We start from the raw sequence: 20,709 nt of genomic DNA on the forward strand, positions 1-20,709 counted from the left end.
GACTCATCAGGGTTGGTGATGTAAGAATTGGTCTGGCCACTTGATGTCTTCAAAGAAATGATGTTTCCAGCACTTGAATGCAACCATAGAGAAGATCCCATTGTCCACCGGGTTCTGTTGGCTGCTGACCCTTCGCTGTTCCACTTGGCTCCTAAAGGAGAGACACAGCTGCCCACTGCCCCCTTGATGGACAGATGGGACTGGAGGTGTTCACTGATAGTGTCTGGGCTGCTTCTGTAGTCTATCTCACCCTCACCTCTCTGGGATGTTCCCTGCTCACTGGAAGGGAGAAAAGAGCAGGTGAGATTATTTGGATGGCTTTCCATAGCTGGCTGTTGTCTCCAGAGCCTCACCCTTCTGGTAATTGACCATTTAATTTATTGCCTACTGAGACACCTTTAAAAGTCAAAGGAGTCCAGGTGCAGTGACTCACACCTGTAATCCCAACACTTTGGGTGGATCACTTGAGGTCTGGAGTTCGAGACCAGCCTGGCCAACATGGTGAAACCCCATCTCTACTAAAAACACAAAAATTAGCCAGATGTGGTAGTACACGCCTGTAATCCCAGCTACTCAGGAGGCCGAGGCAGGAGAATTGCTTGAACCTGGGAGGCAGAGGTTCCAGTGAGCTGAGATCACGCCACTGCACTCCAGCCTGGGTAATAGAGACACCCTGATTCTCAAAAAAAAAAAAAAAAAAAAAAAAAGTCTCTAAGAGGCTGCGAGTGGTGGCTCATACCTGTAATCCTGGCACTTTGGGAGGCCTAGGCAGGGGGATTGCTTGAGCTCAGGAGTTGGAGACCAGCCTGGGTAACATGAGATTCCCATCTCTACAAAAAATTTTAAAAATTAGCCAGGCATGGTGGCATGCACCTGTAGTCCCAGCTACTCAGGAGGCTGAAGTGGGAGAATGGCTTGAGCCTAGGAAATTGAGGCTGCAGTGAGCTATGGTCATGCCACTGCACTCCAGACTGGGTAATAGAGTGAGACCCTGTCTCGGAAATAGAAAAATAAAAATAAAATAGTCTCTAAGAAAGTTTAATACGGGAATTGAATAACAATTGTTTAAGTAAAAAAAAAAAAAAAATGCAAAAAATAGGAAGTACACTTAGATGCATACATGTGCTTGTGTGAGGATGGGATATCTGGAATGAGATGCAAGAAAATGATTAAGTGGATTTCTGGGACTCCGGTAGAACTGAGGGATTGGTCAGAATAGGAGAGAAACCTACCTTTAATGTGACACCCTTTTTAACAGTTTGATTTGCTTTTGAAAAGAACTATGAACATGCCTTACCTTTTCACCAACTATAAAATTATTAGTAAGTATATGGAGAGGGATCTTGACAGGAATCTGATGTACTGTCCTATTCCATGAATTTTCCATTCCAGAAGCCCCATGGTCAGCTGGGCATTGCTAGTCAATGGGATGTGGCCTGGTACTGGGTCACTCTGATGCAATAGACATCTGCTTTGCTTCAATTACTGCAGGGTTGCCTTTGAAGACAGTCAGAATTTCCATGCAAGGTACGTGATGCAGGACCAATGATAAGCCTTCTCTTGGAGTAGGAGATGGGGCAGTTAGATCTCTGAGTGAACTCATAAACAGAGTCCTGGTCTGTGAGTGCTGGTTTCTTCTACAGTGATCCGTCCCAGGACTGCTGTGACCCCTGTGGGGAAGGAGCCCGCACAGCTGGTGTTGCTGTCTGGAGTAGAATCCTGTGCCCCACTCTTCTCATGTTTGGATATATCTAGTAAACCTCTTGTTTTAATAGCAAGACATTGAGCTGCTAACAACCCATAAAAGGTACAGCCTTACCTTGTTACAGCTCACGCCTGTAACCCCAGCACTTTGGGAGGCCAAAATAGGCAGGTCACCTGAGGTTGAGACTAGCCTGGCCATTATGGTGAAACCCGTCTCTACTAAAAATACACAAATTAGCCAGGCATAGTGGCAGGTGCCTGTAATTCCAGCTACTTAGGAGGCTGAGGCAGGAGAATCCTTTGAACCCAGGTGGCGGAGGTTGCAGTGAGCCAAGATCATGCCACTGCACTCCAGCCTTGGCAACACACTAAGCCTCTGTCTCAAAAAAAAAAAAAAAAAAAAAAAAAAGGCACAGCCTTACCTTGCAGGATGTCAGTATGTGAGTAAATTCTTTGACTTGATTTCTCAAGTGGCTACAGAGTAGGGCAGAAATTGCCCTATTTCACAGAACTGAGGCCCAGACATTTTCAGGGCAGAATTGCAGGGAGAAGAATGGCAGAGCTTGTTGGCTGGGACTTCTCCAGGGGAGGTGTTGCCTGTGCTGGGGACTTGGTGCTGTGGAAGCAGTTGGGAATTTCACTATGAGATCGAAGTGAAGTCATTATTGAGTCATAAATGGAGTGTAAGTGTGGCTTGTACCTGTACGTGCCAGCCCTGGCAAGAGTCTCCGGTCCAGTTGTAGGGGTGCCATAAGCAGTGAACAGCCTCTTTGGCCATGAGGTCCCATTTTTTCCATTTCCCAGGTGGTTGGTGATGGTTAACTGGACCCAAGATGATGAGAGAGAAGGGAAGCAGGTCCCAGCCACACTCAGAGCTTTGACCTCTGGAGCTCAAAAGATGTGGGACTGTGTGTGCCTCCATGTAGGGAGGGCTCCTTGCACGCTGAAGCTCTTAGTTTACGATTGGGCATATCAATTAACTTGACCCAGTCAAAGTGAATCTCAGAGGTTTATTTTGGAATGCTAGGCAAAGGTGCTCTCCCTCTTGTACTGAAAGGGGTATGTCCAGATAGGAGGCCTGGAACTGATGCAGTCATGAGGAAATTAGCCTCAAGTCAAAGCCAAAACACTGGCAAAGGGAGAGCTGAGCGTTCAGTGTTAAAACCTGATGACATAGTGAACATCTTGATCATGCCATACCCGAAGCTCCATTTATCTTTGGATTTTGTGGTTACAAAAGCCAAAAAAAAAAGTCATTGATTTTTTTTCTAAATGAACTAGTTTTTACAATGGTTTTAGATTTATATAAGATACAAAGATATGACAATTTCATACACCCACACCCAATTTCCCCTAGTAGTAACATTTACCTTAATATGATACATTTGTTACAATTAAGCAATACTATCAAGAAACAAGGCTCATATCTGTAATTCCAGTGCTTTGGGAAGCTGAAGCAGGATGATAACTTGAGGCCAGGAGTTTGAGACCAGCCTGGGCAACATATCTAGACCCTGTCACTACAATTTTTTTTTTTTTTAATTAGCCAGGCATGGCTAGTCCTGTGGCTCATGCCTGTAATCCCACGACTTTGGGAGGCTGAAGTGGGCAGATCGCCTGAGCCCAGAAGTTTGAGATGAGCCCGGACAACATAGCAAAACCTTGTCTCTACTAAAAATACAAAAACAGCTGGGCATAGTGACACGCACCTGTGGTCTCTGCTACTTGGGAGGCTGAGGCGGGAGGATTACTTGAGCCCAGGAGGTGGAAGTTGCAGTGAGCCGAGATTGTGCTACTGCACTCCAGCCTGGATGACACAGCAAGACTCTGTCTGTTAAAAAAAAAAAAAAAAAAATTAGGCATGGTGGCATGTACATGTACCTGTAATCCCAATACTTCGCAAGGCTGAGGTGGGCAGATCACAAGGTCAGGAGTTTGAGACCAACCTGGCCAATATGGTGAAACCTGCCTCTACTAAAAATGCAAAAATTAGCCGGGTATGGTGGTGGTCACCTGTAGTCCCAGCTATTGGGGAGGCTGAGGCAGAAAACTGCTTGAACCCGGGGGAGCAGAGGTTGCAGTGAGCTGGGATTGCGCCACTGCACTCCAGCCTGGGTGACAGAGTGAGAGTCCGTCTCAAAAACAAAACAAAACAAAAAAATTAAGTATGACATAGTGTTTACCAAGCAAATTTGGAAGGAACAGATAATCACCATTAAATGTTTATCAATTATTTCTATGAGATTAAATTACCTTTTCCAAAAATGGACAATGGTAGCATCCCAAAATTTTATGATATACTTTTATGTCTTTTGTGTCTTTTTGTGAAGCTATCTATAAAAATTACCAGTAATCAATTAAAATTAGAAGACAAGGAAAGAAAAATGAATATTGAATAGGCAACTTAAATGAAAATTACATAAAAGCATTGATGGACATAAACCTTGCCAGTAATTCCAAAAGTGAGTAGACTGTTACAGTTGAAACTTGTTTTTAATTAGAAGATACTAATCTGGGCTGAGCGCGGTAGCTCATGCCTGTAATCCCAGCACTTTGGGATTACAAGGTGGGCGGATCATGAGGTCAGGAGTTTGAGACAAGCCTGGCCAACATGGTGAAACCCTAGCTCTACTAAAAATACAAAAATTAGTGGTTTTGATAATTTACATAGCTTAAAAGGATCTTCCCACAAAACACTTAGTAATTAAAAAGGGGAATATAATTTTAGAATGGACAAACCTGGTCAACAATACTTTAATCAAGAGATAAAAGTTAGGATTACTGATGCCCTAATATGATGCACTATTAATAAAAAGGGAAAGGCTGGGGCGTGGTGGCTCATGCCTGTAATCCCAGCACTTTAGGAAGCCGAGGCAGGCAGATTACCTGAGGTCAGGAGTTTGAGACCAGCCTGGCCACTATGGTGAAACCCTATCTCTACTAAAAATACAAAAATTAGCTGGGCATGGTGGTGTGCACCTGTAGTCCCAGCTACTTTGGAGGCTGGGGCAGGAGCATTGCTTGAACTGGGAGGCAGAGGTTGCAGTGAGCCGAGATCGCATCACTGCACTCCAGCCTGGGCGACAGAGCAAAACTCCATCTGAAAAATAAAACTAAACTAAAATAAAATGGAAAAGCACTGTGTATATAGTACAGTATGGTATAATGTAGTACAGTATATGGGTGCCAAAGCATACATAATGTGAATCTAATAGGAAACATTAGAAAAACTCAAATGGAATGATATTTTATAAAACAAATGGCCAGTATTTTCCAAAAATGTCAACGTCATAAACGACAGAAAAGACTGAGGAACTGCTCCACTATGCCTGGCCAAAAAAAATTTTTTAATAGAGTCGAGGTCTCACTATCTTGCCCAGGCTGGTATCAAACTCCTGCCCTCAAACAATACACCAGCTGTGGCCTCCCAAAGCACTGGGATTACAGGCGTGAGCTACCATGCATGGCCTAAGTAATAGTTTTTAAAGGTGATTATCTCTGATTAAGTTTTCAGTGTTTTTGAAGGGATAATTTTTTGAAGGGCCTTTCTAAAGGTCTTTCCCCATATCTAACATTCATAGGGTTTCTGATTAGTATGACTTACCTGATACTGAGTTAACTGAAAGTTATGATCAAAGTCTCTGCCACATTCCTTATATTCTCTGCATTTCTTTCCAGTGAAATTTCTTTCCAGTGAATTTTCTCTGATTTGTGCAAAATGTAAAGGTGTTCCCACACATTTCATTAAGCTTATCACTGGCATGGATTCTTCCTTGTGGAGTAAAGTTTTCACATTTTGGCTTCATTCAGACTTTCTATAGCTTCAGGTTTGGCTTCATTCAAATTTTCTATGCCTCAGTGAACCAACTAGAAACATTTACATATTTACATATTCCTGTAAAATGAAGTTTACCATAGATGTTTAAAATTTACTTGAAATACTAAACAAAACATTTCATACTATTAAAAATGCCTGTAAAATTTCCATGTTCCCAATTGCACTGATGCATTTATGTCATTTCTCTTACTTATCTCAATCATAACTGGCAAATCTAGTCTATATTACAAGTTGTTTCAAACCACTTTTAGATAAAGTCCACTTTCTGTTTAGCTCATTAATTTTTCTTTTTAAGTAATTCATTCAAATTCATTGAATAAACAAATTGATTTATGTAATACGTTTCCAGTGTTAATTTTGGGTTTGTTACTTTTCTGCTTGAATGTTTATTTATTCAAATGAGCCACATACCTCAGGTTTTATTATGCAACACTATCTTTCATATCTAAATAGCCTATTATTTCAGATAGCATTTTTCACTTAATCCAAGAACTACATATGGTGATGTTTATAAACTGCAAATTTTAAAAATTCGTCTTCTGTATCTACTTGTCTTATTTGTTTGTTTTTTTCAGATAAAGTCTCACTCTGTCACCCAGGCTGGAGTGCAGTGGTGAGATCTCGGCTCACTGCTACCTCCATCTCCCAGGCTAAAGCAGTTCTCCTGCCTCAGCCTCCCGAGTAGCTGGGACTACAAGTGCACACCACCATACCTGCCTAATTTTTGTATTTTTAGTAGAGATGGGGTTTTGCCTTGTTGGCCAGCCTGGTCTCAAACTCCTGACCTGAAGTGATCCACCTGCCTCAGCCTCCCAAAGTGCTAAGATTAGAGGCATGAGCCACCACACCCACCTGTCTTGAGTTATTGTCAGAAAATGAACACTACTTTTTGAAACTTGCTTCAGATATATCACTTCTCATATCAACTTTAATCTAAAAAATTTACTTAATACATCCATTCAGTGTTTCCAGAGTGAATTTTCTGATTCAACTAAAATAAATTTAAATGAATGTTTCCTCATACTCACTATATTCTAATAATTTTCATTCCAGAATAAATTATCATAGATTTGCAATCAGAGAAATTGTGATGGTGGATTTCATTATATTAATAAAATCTGCATAATTAAATGTTCTTATATAAATATTCTAAGTAGTAATGAAGGTGATAATCATGACAGCCAATATTTACTGACTAGTTTCTATTTACCAATAACTATTCCAAAAGTCTTTGGATAAACTCATTTAATCTTCACAATAACCTTATCACAATGTAAGAAATTTGTAATCTGAAGTATACAAAGTTTAAATTACTTGGTAATAAAACAGACGTGGAAACTGGTGAAAGTATAATGATGCTGAAAAAGATTCATATTATAGATAAACACTTTTCTACATTCACAAAGTCAACATGATTATTCTCTATATGCTATTCTCTATGATAAGTCAAATATAATTTTAGTGGTAATGTTTTTATTAGTAATTGATACTCTATTTTTCCCATATAAATTTGATGCTTAATAAATTGTGAATTATGAGGCAAAAACTTTACACAGTCACTGGATTTTCTTCACTTACAGATTGTTTGCTATTCCATAATTGATAATTTTAAAATCAAGCGTTTCCTATAGGAGTCACACTATATATTATATAATGTTGAGTATATTGTGAGAGTAGATCTTTACACATATCTGGCTTTCATAAGGCTTCTCACCAGTACAAATTCCATTATGAAAAAGCCTAGCTGAGGGACAGGTAAAAGTGTTTCCCACATTTCTTATACTTCTGAAGTTTCTCGCAATGTGAATTTGGTGATGTTAGGTAAGAATTGTTAAATAAAAAGATGCTATTCAAATACATAAGATTTATTCATGTATGTATTCTCTGGTGCTTTTTCAGCTGTGAAAGACAAGAAAAGGCCTTCTCACATTTGTTACATTCATAGGGTTTCTCACCAGTATGACTTCTTTGATGTTGAGTAAGATGCGCCCTCTGCCTAAAAGCCTTCCTACATTCCTACATTCAAAGGGTTTCTCACCAGTGTGAATTCTCTGGTGTTGAATAAGAGTTGAACAATCAATAAAGAATTTTCTACATTCTTTACACTGGTATGGCTTCTCTCCAGTGTGAATTCTCTGATGTCTATTAAAGTAGGAAACACAAACAAAGGCCTTCCCACATTCCTTACACTCATATGGTTTTTCACCAGTATGAATTCTTTGATGTTGAGTAAGATGTGTTCTCTGCCTAAAGGCCTTGCTGCATTCCTGACATTCATAGGGTTTCTCATTAGTATGAGTTCTACAGTGTTGAATAAATGTTGAATAACAAAGAAAAGCTTTCTTACAATCTTTACATTCAAAGGGTTTGTCACCAGTGTGAATTCTCTGATGTGTATTTTTTTTAAATTTTTTTTGAGATGGAGTCTCACTCTGTCGCCCAGGCTGGAGTGCAGTGGCACAATCTCAGCTCACTGCAAGCTCCGCCTCCTGAGTTCATGCCATTCTCCTGCCTCAGCCTCCCGGGTAGCTGGGACTACAGGCACCTGCCACCACGCCCGGCTAATTTTGTGTATTTTTAGTAGAGAGTGGGTTTCATCATGTTAGCCAGGAGGGTCTCGATCTCCTGACCTCGTGATCTGCCCACCTCGACCTCCCAAAGTGCTGGGATTACAGGTGTGAGCCACCGCGCCTGGCCTCTGATGTTTATTCAAGTTTGAAAGCCAAGTAAAGTTCTTTCAACATTCCTTACCTTCATAGGGCTTCACACTGGTATGAATTCTTTGATGTTAAGTAAGAGTTAGATAATTATTAAAAACCTTCCTACATTCTTTACACTGATAGGGTTTCTCTCCTTTGTGAATTCTCTGATGTCTATTAAAATCAGAAAAACAAATGAAGGCATTCCCACATTCATTACATTCATAGGGTTTCTCCCCACTGAATTCTCTGGTGTCTCATTAGATGTGCACTCTGCTTGAAGGCCTTGCATTCCTGACATTTATAAGGTTTTTCATTAGTATGTGTTCTCTGATGTTGAACAAGTGTTGAACAGGATATAAAAGCTTTCCCACACTGCTTACATTCATAAGGCTTCTCACCAGTGTGAATTCTCTGGTGTTGAATAAGAGCTGAGCAATTATTAAAGGCTTTACCACATTCTTTACATTCATAGGGTTTTTCAACAGTGTGAATTCTCTGATGTCTGTTAAAGTCAGAAGCACAAGTGAAAGCCTTCCCACGTTCCTCACACTCATATGGTTTCTCACCAGTATGAGTTCTTTGATGTTGAGTAAGATGTGCACTTTGCCTAAAAGCCTTTTTACATTCCTGACATTCATAAGATTTCTTATTAGTATGAGTTCTCTGACGTTGAGTAAGTGTTGAGCAATTATTGAATGCTTTGCCACAGTCCTTACATTCAAAGGGCTTCTCACCAGTGTGAATTCTCTGATGCTGAATAAAAGTTGAGCAATTGTTAAGTGCCTTCCCACATTCTTTACATTTGTAAAGTCTCTCACCAGTGTGAATTTTCTGATGTCTATTAAAATCAGAAACAGAAGCAAAGGCCTTCCAACATTGCTTACGTGTATAAGGTCTCTCACCAGTATGAATTCTTTGATGTCACATAAGATGTGCATTCCACCTAAACATCTTTCTACATTCCAGACATTCATAGGGTTTCTCATTAGTATGAGTTCTCTTATGTTGAATCAATGTTGAACAACATAAACGCTTTCCCGCATTCTTTGCATTCATATGGTTTCTCACCAGTGTGAATTTGATTATGTTGGGTAAGGTGGGCACGCTTTCTTATGGGCTTTCCACATATCTGACATTCATAGGGTTTCTGATTAGCAATGACTTATTTGATATTGAGTTAGTTGAAAGTTACAAGCAGTCTTTGCCACATTCTTTAAATACATTGCATTTCTTTGCAGTAAAATTTGATGTTTCATATGATTTGTGTAAAATACAGACGCATTGCCACACATTTCATCAAGCTTGTCAATAATACAAATTCTTCCCTGTTGAGTAAGATTTTCACATTTTTTATGTTCATAGAGTTTCTTTCCAGTATGAATTATTTGATTTAGAAGAAAAGATGTAGGCTGGATGAATTCAGATAATATTTTTTCAAATGGCACAGTTACATGCCTGAAATATTCCTCTTTAGTTTCCTGTTGTCTCTTAAAGAGTCCTTTGCATTTCCAATCATTTCCAAAACAAGATTCCTTGAGGCAAGAACTTCTGACTCTTTCTATTATTTTCCATTTTAACGATTCTTTTTCAAAAGTGCCATTCTTTTTTTTTTTTTTTTTTTTTGAGACGGAGTCTTGCTCTGTCACCCAGGCTGGAGTGCAGTGGCCGGATCTCAGCTCACTGCAAGCTCCGCCTCCCGGGTTTACGCCATTCTCCTGCCTCAGCCTCCCCAGTAGCTGGGACTACAGGCGCCCGCCACCTCACCCGGCTAGTTTTTTTGTATTTTTTAGTAGAGACGGGGTTTCACCGTGTTAGCCGGGATCGTCTCTCGATCTCCTGGCCTCGTGATCCGCCCGTCTCGGCCTCCCAAAGTGCTGGGATTACAGGCTTGAGCCACCGCGCCCGGCCCAAAAGTGCCATTCTTAAGAGGTAACTCCTTGGTGTCATACCTAGACAGCATATCTGAAAGAAAATAAACATCATGTTTTCCTCTTTTATGAGAAATAAAACTTCATAGAAGCAGTCAAACAGATAATAATGCCCTTAAGCAAGAAATGGCTTAGATAACTTTCAAATCTTGGCATTTAATTTGCAGAAAAAAATTGTTGGAATGGCTATATTAATATCAGATAAAACAGACTTCCAGTTACTCTATATTATCAAAGATAATTTTCTCATAATGATAAAAGAGTTATAATAACTCATCAGGAAGACTTGGCAATCAGAAATGTGTAGGTGCAGAATAACACAGCCTGAAAATATGTGAAGCAAAAATTGACAAAGTAGGAAATAGATAATTCTACAATCATAGCTGGAGATTTTGCAACCATCTCTCAATAACTGATAGGAACAACTGGAACATCCCCCTCCCCCAGAAAATGAGTAAAGTAATAGAGGATATAAGTAACACTGTCCACCACCTTCAACTAGTTGATATATACAAAACATAATATCAAAAACTGCAGAACGTACATTCTCTTCAAATACCTATACGCATTCAAAATAGACCATAAACAAGTCTCAATACACTAAAAAGGATCAGTGTCACACAGAGTATTTTCTTTGATCACAATGGAACTCAGTTTGAAATTATTGGCCGGGCGCGGTGGCTCAAGCCTGTAATCCCAGCACTTTGGGAGGCCGAGATGGGCGGATCACGAGGTCAGGAGATCGAGACCATCCTGGCTGACACGGTGAAACCCTGTCTCTACTAAAAAATACAAAAAAACTAGCCAGGCAAGGTGGCGGGCGCCTGTAGTCCCAGCTACTCAGGAGGCTGAGACAGGAGAATGGCCCGAACCCGGGAGGCGGAGCTTGCAGTGAGCTGAGATCCGGCCACTGCACTCCAGCCTGGGCGACAGAGCGAGACTCCGTCTCAAAAAAAAAAATAAATAAATAAAATAAAATATCTGGAACCTGTCCCCCAATACTTGAAAACTAAACAATACACCTGGAAATTAGAAAATACTTAGAAATTAACAATATAAAAGTATAGCACAGCAAAATGTATGTTATATAGCTAAGGTAACATTTACAGTGAAACCTATAGCTTTAAATGCTTATATTAGAAAAGAAAGCCGGGCACGGTGGCTCAAGCCTGTAATCCCAGCACTTTGGGAGGCTGAGACGGGCGGATCACAAGGTCAGGAGATCGAGACCATCCTGGCTAACACCGTGAAACCCCGTCTCTACTAAAAAAAATACAAAAAACTAGCCGGGCGAGGTGGCGGGCGCCTGTGGTCCCAGCTACTCCGGAGGCTGAGGCAGGAGAATGGCGTAAACCCGGGAGGCGGAGCTTGCAGTGAGCTGAGATCCGGCCACTGCACTCCAGCCTGGGCGACAGAGCCAGACTCAGTCTCAAAAAAAAAAAAAAAGAAAAAGGTATAAAATAAACAACCTAAGGTTTTACTGCAAGACAGTAGATAAGAGCAAAGTAGGCCAGGGAAGTGACTCATGCCTGTAATCCCAGCACTTTGGGAGGCCGAGGCAGGTGGATCACGAGGTCATGAGTTTGAGACCAGCCTGGCCAATATGGTAAAACCCCGTCTCTACTAAAAATATAAAAATTAGCTGGATGTGGTGGTATGTGCCTGTAATCCCAGCTATTCGGGAGGCTGAGGCAGGAGAATCACTTAAACCCAGGAGGTGGAGGTTGCAGTGAGCCAAGATCACGCCACGGCACTCCAGCCTGCACTAGAGGGTGAGACTCTGTTTCATCATCGTCATCATCATAATAATAATAATAAAGAGGGTGAGACTCTGTTTCATAATAATAATAATAATAATAATAATAAAATATTGAAGTCTTTTTTCCTTAGATCAGAAGCAATGGGAGTGATTAATAGGTTTTGTAACTTAATTATGGTGGTTTCATGAGCAAACATGTATACATATAAAGTATACCATTTGACACATCAAAATTTGTCAAACCATATACTTTATAGCATAGCTGGTTCATTATATGTCAATTATGCCTCAATACATCTGCTACCAAAAAAAAGAAAAAAAGTTCTTTGTAAATATTTGAAATACTTCCCATTTGTCAAACTTTTTCTCCCAAGACCTTGGGCCTCTGAGGGAAGGTTTCCACACAATATCTTAAACAAAAGACATCACCACTCTGACCAGTTTGGGCTTCCCTAAAATGTACTTCTGCTGGGAGTACCCCAACACCCTTACCCACCTGGATACCATCCTGTTTTCCCAGCCATCCAGGGTTCTTTCCCTTGTTGCAATAGGGAAATCACTGATGGCTTAGAAATGGCAACTCCTGCTCAAAGAAATAGGATATTAAAAATAAATAAACCAAAAAATGTTTCTTTTTAGAATGGTTTAACCTAAAGCAAATTCAAGTTCCTCTGAAGACTGATGGAAACAGAAAATCATAATCTGGCAAACACCAGAGTAAACAACTGCTGTCAGAGCCAGGTGTGGTGGCACATACCAGTGGTCCCAGCTACTTGGGAGTCTGAGGCAGGAAGACTGCTTGAGCCCAGGAGGTCAAGGCTGTAGTGAGCAATCATCATGCCACTGCATTCCGGCCTGAGCCACAGAGCAACACCCTGTCTCAAAAAAGTAATAACCATAACTGTTCTCTGCAGGAATCATTGATGAAACTAAAGTGATAAAAATGTCATGAGCAAGAGGGTATTTGTAGAACCTCAAATTTCCTTACAAGTTACTTACTGATTGCAAAGGTAAAAATAGTAGCTTTACTATGCAGAACCCTAGAGGATACCATTTCAAGCATCAAAACAAGATATTGTTTTTGATTGGCCATTTTTTATGTCCTGATGCAATGCACTGAAAAAGGCATCACTTCTGTAGTATTCTTGCCAAAAATACATAACTTTAATGTAATCGTAAGATTGCGCCACTGCACTCCAGCCTGGGCAACAGAACGAGACTCTGTCTCAAAAAAAGAAAAGAAAGTTTTGGCTGGGCATACTGGCTCACGCCTGTAATCCCAGCACTTTAGGAGGCGAAGGCAGGCGGATCACTTGAGGCCAGGAGTTCAAAATAAGCCTAGGCAACATAGCAAGACCGTATCTCTACACAAATTTTAAAAAATTAGCTGGTCACAGTGGCACATTTGTAGTCCCACCTACTTGGGAGGCAGAGGTGAGGGGATCAGTTGAGCCCAGGAGTTTGAGGCTGCAGTGAGCCACGATCATGCCACTGTACTCTAGCCTGAGTAACAGAGACCCTGACTCAAAAAAATATATAATAATACATAAAACAAAATTTAAAAATGGGCCCTAGAAAAGCTTTTGGGTAAAAGAATGATGAAGACGTCAGAATTCATTCACATTAAGCTGACCTAAGGAGCACAAGGAACAAAGAGACAAATGAGGGGGGAAGGTCTTAGTTAAATTTAAATCTACATGGGCTCTATCTCTACTTACCTGGGTAAGAAAAACAAGCAGGCACAAGACAGAATCAATGTATCTTCCTGTGAAATGTCAAATTCCTAGAATGTAGCTTTCAAACATAAAAATGACAGGGAATGTGTTTTCCTAAATTTTAGATGAACCATCATGTCTTAAATCCTAAAGGCTGTTATATAAATGTCCCTTGACCATCATCTAGCTCCTTAAAAATCAAGAAGAAAGGCACTTACATAAGGAGAAAGAGTGAAGGTCAGTGAAGAACAGGAAATATGAAGGTGCCTGACAGAAGCAATCTATTCCAAGACAACAAAACTCAAACCAATTTTTGGAACATGGAACGGAATTTGGATATTTAATGCAGCCCCAGAATTGCCAATGGAGAGAACATTTTCTGAATTACAGGGAACAGGTGACCTTACCCAGTGACACAAAGTTGCTGTAGTTCTCCAACATCACATCTCTGCACAAGTCTCTCTAAGCAGGGCCCAGGCATTCCCACTCTCCCTTAGAGAAATCTATAGCCACACCCCTGAATGTCACCAACTCCTTAAAGGAAAAGTCCCATTTAACATATGTAATAGTAAAGAAAATATATTTTAGGTGAATGATAAGGATATAAAAAAGGATTTTTCTGGAAGGCATTCTATAGTAAGCAATAGGTTGAAATTGGAAACTTATAACACAGGAAGGGGCAATAAGGAAATGAATACACACATATTGGTAAGCAGTCCTGTGCTGTGAGGCGGATACAACATCCTGCCACTGTGGGACATTTCTATTAATCAGAACATGTTGAGAAGCAAACAGTGTAAACAACGTAAATTGAAACTGGGCCGGGCACAGTGGCTCTTGCCTGTAATCCCAGCACCATGGGAGGCCGAAGTGGGCAGATCACCTGAGGCCAAGAGTTCCACACTAGCCTGGCCAACATGGTGAAACCCTATCTCTACTAAAAATACAAAAATTAGCTGGGCGTAGTGGCACTTGCCTGTAATCCCAGCTACTCGGGAGGCTGAGGCAGGAGAATTGCTGGAACCCGGGAGGTAGAGGTTGCTGTGAGCCGAGATTGCACCACTGCACTCCAGCCTGGGTGACGAGAGCAAAACTCCATCTCAAAAAATAGAAAAGATAAAAAAAAAAAAAAAAAACTCAATAGCTCTACAAATACATGAAACACCACGTGCCTCTGTGCAGTTAAGGGTTAACTCAGCAGGCTTAAAGCTTTGAGTTCAAACTCTGCACATTCCAAAAAAAGAACTGGCCTTTGATGGGCTGCTGGAAAATCATCTCTGTGTCCTTGAACACCCTGTCTGATGAGAGTGTTTTTGTGTGCTAAGACCTTGGGCTCTATCAGGTTGACTTCTGGGGACCTGGAGACTAAGTACTAACGTTGTCCAGGTAGACACTCTAAGTATCTCCAATAAAAACCCTGGACACCACCTGGGTGTGGTGACTCATGCCTGTAATCCCAGCACTTTGGGAGGCTGAGGTGGGTGGATCACCTGAGGTCAGGAGTTCAAGACTAGCCCGGCCAACCTGGTGAAACCCTGTCTCTACTAAAAATACAAAAATTAACTGGGCATGGTGGCAGGCACCTGTAATCCCAGCGACTCGGGAGGCTAAGGCAGGAGAATCACTTGAACCTGGGAGGCAGAGGTTGCAGTGAGCCGAGATCGCGCCATTGTACTCCAGACTAGGTGACAGAGTGAGACTCCATCTCAAAAAACAAACAAACAAACAAACAAACAAAAAAACCCTGGACACCAAGGTTTGGGTAAGTTTCGTTTCCCTGGCTGGCAAACTTTCACACATGTTGTCACATACCATGGCTAGAAGAATTAAGGGCATCTCCATCAACTCTACTCTGATAGGACACCTGGAATTTTATGACTCGTTTCTCCTCAACTGTTGCACCTTTCCCTTTCATGATTTTCATCTGCATCCTTTTAATTTAATAAACTCCAACTGTCGGTATAACAGCTTTTCTGAACCCTGTGAGTCCAATCAAGGAATCATTGAGTCTCACGGCAGTCTTGAAGACCCTCAGATCCGAAGTGGGATTTACTAGAAAGATCCTGACTCACTGAAACATAGCAAAAACATTGTTTGGGGTAAAAAAAAAAAAAAAAAAGAACTATGTGGGAGTGGGATTGATGAACCTTTGATACTTGGATGGTTATGGAGTTACCCTTGGTATGAGACAGCAGCTGCACTGCAATCACTTACTAGAAGTAAAATTCATCAATCGAATTGATTTATTTGGTTATTGTTTGTTTGGAGACAGGGGTTCGCTATATTGCTCAGGCTGGTCTCAAACTCCTGGGCTCAAGCGATCTTCCTGCCTCAGCCTCCCGAGTAGCTGGGACTATAGGCATGTACAACTGTGCCCAGCACCAGTGGAACTTAGAAATGATAGACCCGACCTCCAAAGGGTTGGCTCATTAGATACATAAGGAAAATAAGGCAAAATAATGAGAAACAAGCTAAAAATAGAATCCCTTGTGTGTCACATGCAATAGCTCAAATTAAAGTAAAGGAGAGTCAGAGTGGGGCCTGGCATTGCACCAAGGTCAGACATTGGCTGGCCTGAGCTATGGCCTCTAGCATCACAGCTGTTACCAAAGGGAACATGTGTGCTGGAACAACAGACAGTACTCCACAACCGTTGATCACTAAAAGGTAGTGCAGGCGGCAGAGAAGATGGTGAAACCAAGAAACTATTGAAACGAGGGGTACAGTGTGAAAGAGTGGTCTCGTTTTGTAGACTGGTATCATCAGCTTTCTGAAGAACCTTTACTAAAGTGAACTGTGAGACTGACTAACTTAGGAGCAATTTCCTCAGTTTTGAATACTGCAGAAGGGAGAAGTATGTTTGCTTTGAGGCAGACCCATGGCTTACTACTGAACAATCACAGATGGCTATATATGATGCAGATACAATGCAGATTGTTGTTGAGGGGACAGTTATCCTAGTCGACTAGATCAAAGCTGCCATAATGGCCAGGTGCGGTGGTTCATGCCTGTAACCCAGCACTTTGGGAGGCTGAGGCAGGTGGATCACTTGAGGTCAGGAGTTTGAGACCAGCCTGGCCAACATGGCAAAAACCCGTCTCTACTAAAAATACAAAAGTTAGCCAGGTGTGGTGGTGGGCACTTGTAATCCCAGCTACTTGGGAGGCTGGTACATGATAATCGCTTGAACCTGGGAGGCAGAGGTTGCAGTGAGCCAAGATCAAGCCACTGCACTCCAGTCTGGGTGACAGAGTGAGATTCATCTCAAAACAAAAACAAAAGCAAAAAAAACCTACCATAACATTAATTTACCCTGAGATGGAGAACTGTCCTTCTTTAAATGCCAAGTGGCGCTCCCCAGATGAAGCAGCTGATATGCTGCATATTCAGGATATATCAAGTTGGCTTCATGATGATCAGATGTTTGTGCAATTACCCCAGTTTGAGGCAAATACCATGATTAAGGGGACTCCTTCTGCATGGGCACTCCCTGTCAACTTTACTACTGCAAAATCAAGCAATGGTCCAAGAAGCCATATCAGATTTGTTGTCTCAGCTTCCCCCTTATGGGCATTATAGAAGCTAAGAAAATGAGAGTAATTCACAAGACAATGGGGAAGATGAAGGAGATATCAAGGGACTCTCATCATAAGTAGTGAGTAAACCTTAAAATGGTTCTTAAGAAATGGGATTGGTCGAGCGCAGTGGCTCATGACTGTAATCCCAGCACTTTGGAAGGCCGAGGCAGGTGGATTGCTTGAGGTCAGGAGTTCGAGATCAGCCTGGCCAATATGGTGAAACCCTGTCTCTAATAAAATACAAAAAAAAAAAAAAAATAGCCAGGCGTGGTGGTAAGCGCCTGTAATCCCAACTACTCAGGAGGCTGAGGCAGGAGAATCACTTGAACCCAGGAGGTGGAGGTTGCAGTGAGCCAAGATCTAGCCACTGCACTCCAGACTGGGCAACAGAGCAAGACTCCATCTCAGCTGGGCACGGTGGCTCACACCTATAATCCCAGCACTTAAGGAGACAGAGGTGGTTGGATCACTTGAGGTCAGGAGTTCGAAACCAGCCTGGCCATCATGGTGAAACCCTGTCTATATTAAAGATGCAGAAATTAGCCAGGCATGGTGGTGGGCACCTGTAATCCCAGCTACTCGGGAGGCTGAGGCAGGAGAATCGCTTGAGCCCAGAAGGCAAAGGTTGCAGAGAGCAGAGATTGTGCCACTGCACCCCAGCCTGGGTGACAGGACAAGATTCCATCTAAAAAAAAAAGAACAATCTTAACACAACTATTAGATGTTGGGTGGATCAACGGGAGCCCTTGCTGATCACCTGACTCCAAAGGGCTCTAAACAAATATGTTTTATTTCTCCTAATTTGAAGGAACTTAAAAGGCTGAAATGCAAAGATGACACTGAGAAACCTGATCTTGAATCACTAAGGCAACAGCCTGACAAATTAATCAGGATGACCAACCACGCTGGGACCAAGGCTATATGCATGTGTGTGAGTTAAGACCGGGGTGGAAAAGGAACATTTCTAGGACTCCTTGACATGGAGCCCAATGCACTGTGATTCCAAAATCTGTTGGTGACACCCTAATAGGGACTACAGTTAGATTGGGAAGATACGGGGATGCAGTGGTTGACTGTTATTAAGGTGAAAGTTTAAATGAAAACTAGAAGGTCTGAATGGACCTTACGTGAAGTGGTTGCATCTCCTTGCCTGAATACGTAATGGGGAAAGGTATTATGTATGACTGAGGAACACTTCCCCTACCTAGTATTTTAAAACTAAAGGCATGTAAGTTTGTCCTTCAATCAATGTTATAAGACAGGCCAAACAGGAACCTATAGAATTGCTGAAGCCCACACAGGTTGTTAATTTTTTTTTTTTTTTTTTTGAGATGGAGTCTTGCTTTGTCATGCGGGCTGGAGTGCAGTGGTACAATCTCAGTTCACTGCAACCTCTGCCTCCCGGGTTCCAGCAATTCTTGTGCCTCAGTCTCCCAAGTAGCTGGGATTACAGACGTGCGCCACCACGCCTGGCTAATTTTTGTATTTTTAGTAGAGATGGGGTTTCACCATGTTAGCCAGGCTGCTCTTGAACTCCTGACCTCAGGTGATCCACCCGTTTTGGCCTCTCAAAGTGCTGGGTTTACAGGCGTGAGCCACCACACCCGGCCAACATAGGTTGTTAATTTGAAACTGTATAGAATACCTGGTAGATACAAGAGATTATCACTTTATTAATAACATGTTAGAAGCTAGAGTGCTGGTACCAACAAATTCTCTATACAATAGCCCTGTTAGATCTGTGCCAAAGGGAGAGACTAACAATAGATTGTCGAGGCTTAAATGAAGTAGTACCACCGAATTAAAGGACACCAGTACTCTGACTGATTTTGCAAATGCCTTTTTCATTATCCCAATCTTGGGAAAGAGACAACCATAGTTTGCCTTCATGCGAGGAAGATCTCAATTTATATCTACTGTATTCTCACAGGTTATTTGAATTTACTAGCTTAATATTACAATTTGATTAGGAAAGCGTGGACTTGAGGCTGGTCCTAAGTGTAACAATATACTACATTGATGATAATGATAACATCAGAACCTGACGAACAAATTAGGACTGATTTCCAGCAGGGAAGGCCCACACAGAGAGGCAGCATAGCATGTAGACTCTATCCGAGGGCCACTGGTAGCCCTGGGAGCCTACAAAAGGACCCTGGCAGTGGATAGACATACTTACCCTGGATTGGGCTTTTGCATACCTGTGGTAGATGTAAAGGCTCAAAATACTATAAAACACCTTGAATAGAAACATGCCAATTGGCATTACTGTGTTATATTTCTTCAGACCAAGGGAAACACTTTACACCCCACAGTGTCCAACAATGTCCAGAGTTCTCACATCAATTGGACATACCATGCTGCAGATCATCCTCAAAGTAGTAGACAATTAGAATAGGAGAGCGATAGAGTTGTTGGCTAAAGTAAGGGAAAGTAAAGTATGGTCTGGTTTGCACTCCTTCATGAGGGTGTGCTTACTCTCAAGATGGGGAAAGCCAAGGATAGTCTCCACTAGATAGATTCCTCTACTGTCCTGGGCGATTAGGAGGAGAGGGTGTGTGGCAGAATGCTGGCACAGTTACACAGATCTTCTCCAAATAACCTCAACTTTCTTTTTTCCTACCTGATGCAGTGGTCCTGAGACCATGACTGTAACTCCAAGTGACAGAAGCAGGAATGATCCCTAAACAAGAAACTGAAACTTTACCTTTCAATCTTTCTCAAAATGTTATTTATTTATTTTTAGAGATGGAGTCTTGATATGTTGTCCAGGCTGGATTTGACCTCCTGGGCTCACAGATTCTCCCACCTCAGCCTCCCAAGTAGCTGGGACTAGAGACATATACCACCATACCTGGCTAATGAAGTAACAGTGAAAAAGACTGGCTTGAGGGAGAATTTAGCTAACCATCAGCTAATTTCTACGCTCAATAGTTCTGTACAACTTTAACATGTGGCACATAACAGTAGATTCAAGGAGGGAAATGAGTAATCAAATTAATACAAAAATATGAGAATGCATGTAATGCCTTTATCAGATAGGTTAGTTGTTTCTTTAAATCCCACTGCTACTCCATACAGGCTCCTTGAAATTATAGCCATCTACATCCTGATACTATTGCTGTTTCTGTCATATAAATGTCATATCGAATGCAGATGCTCAGACAGTTTTGCCATAAAAGAGCCTAAGCCAAGGCCTGAGTGAGTGGACAGGTAACTCAGTACACCTGGACTGCTCAAATCCTGCACGTTCCAAAGAAAGAACTGGCCCTTAACTGGCTCCTGGGAGATAACTCTGAGCCCTTAAATATCCTACCTAATAAGAGCATTTTTGTATACATCCGTGACCTAAAAAGATTTAGTTCCACTGTTCTCAAATCAAAGACTAGAATCCCTGATATAACCATAGATGTGACCTCACAAAAAAATTTGTGCCTCCCAAATGTAAAGAATTAGAAAAATTCTTCTTCATTCATGTGCCTTAA

General features: G+C 41.6%; 1 pseudogene; it reads right to left on the minus strand.

Annotated features, from left to right (window-relative positions):
- Window positions 1-2,957: 2,957 nt before the first annotated feature.
- LOC126942060 (zinc finger protein 781-like) lies at window positions 2,958-9,848 on the minus strand (annotated as a pseudogene).
- Window positions 9,849-20,709: the final 10,861 nt, after the last annotated feature.

Source organism: Macaca thibetana, chromosome 19 (assembly GCF_024542745.1).
Source record: "Macaca thibetana thibetana isolate TM-01 chromosome 19, ASM2454274v1, whole genome shotgun sequence".
Lineage (NCBI taxonomy): Eukaryota > Metazoa > Chordata > Mammalia > Primates > Cercopithecidae > Macaca > Macaca thibetana.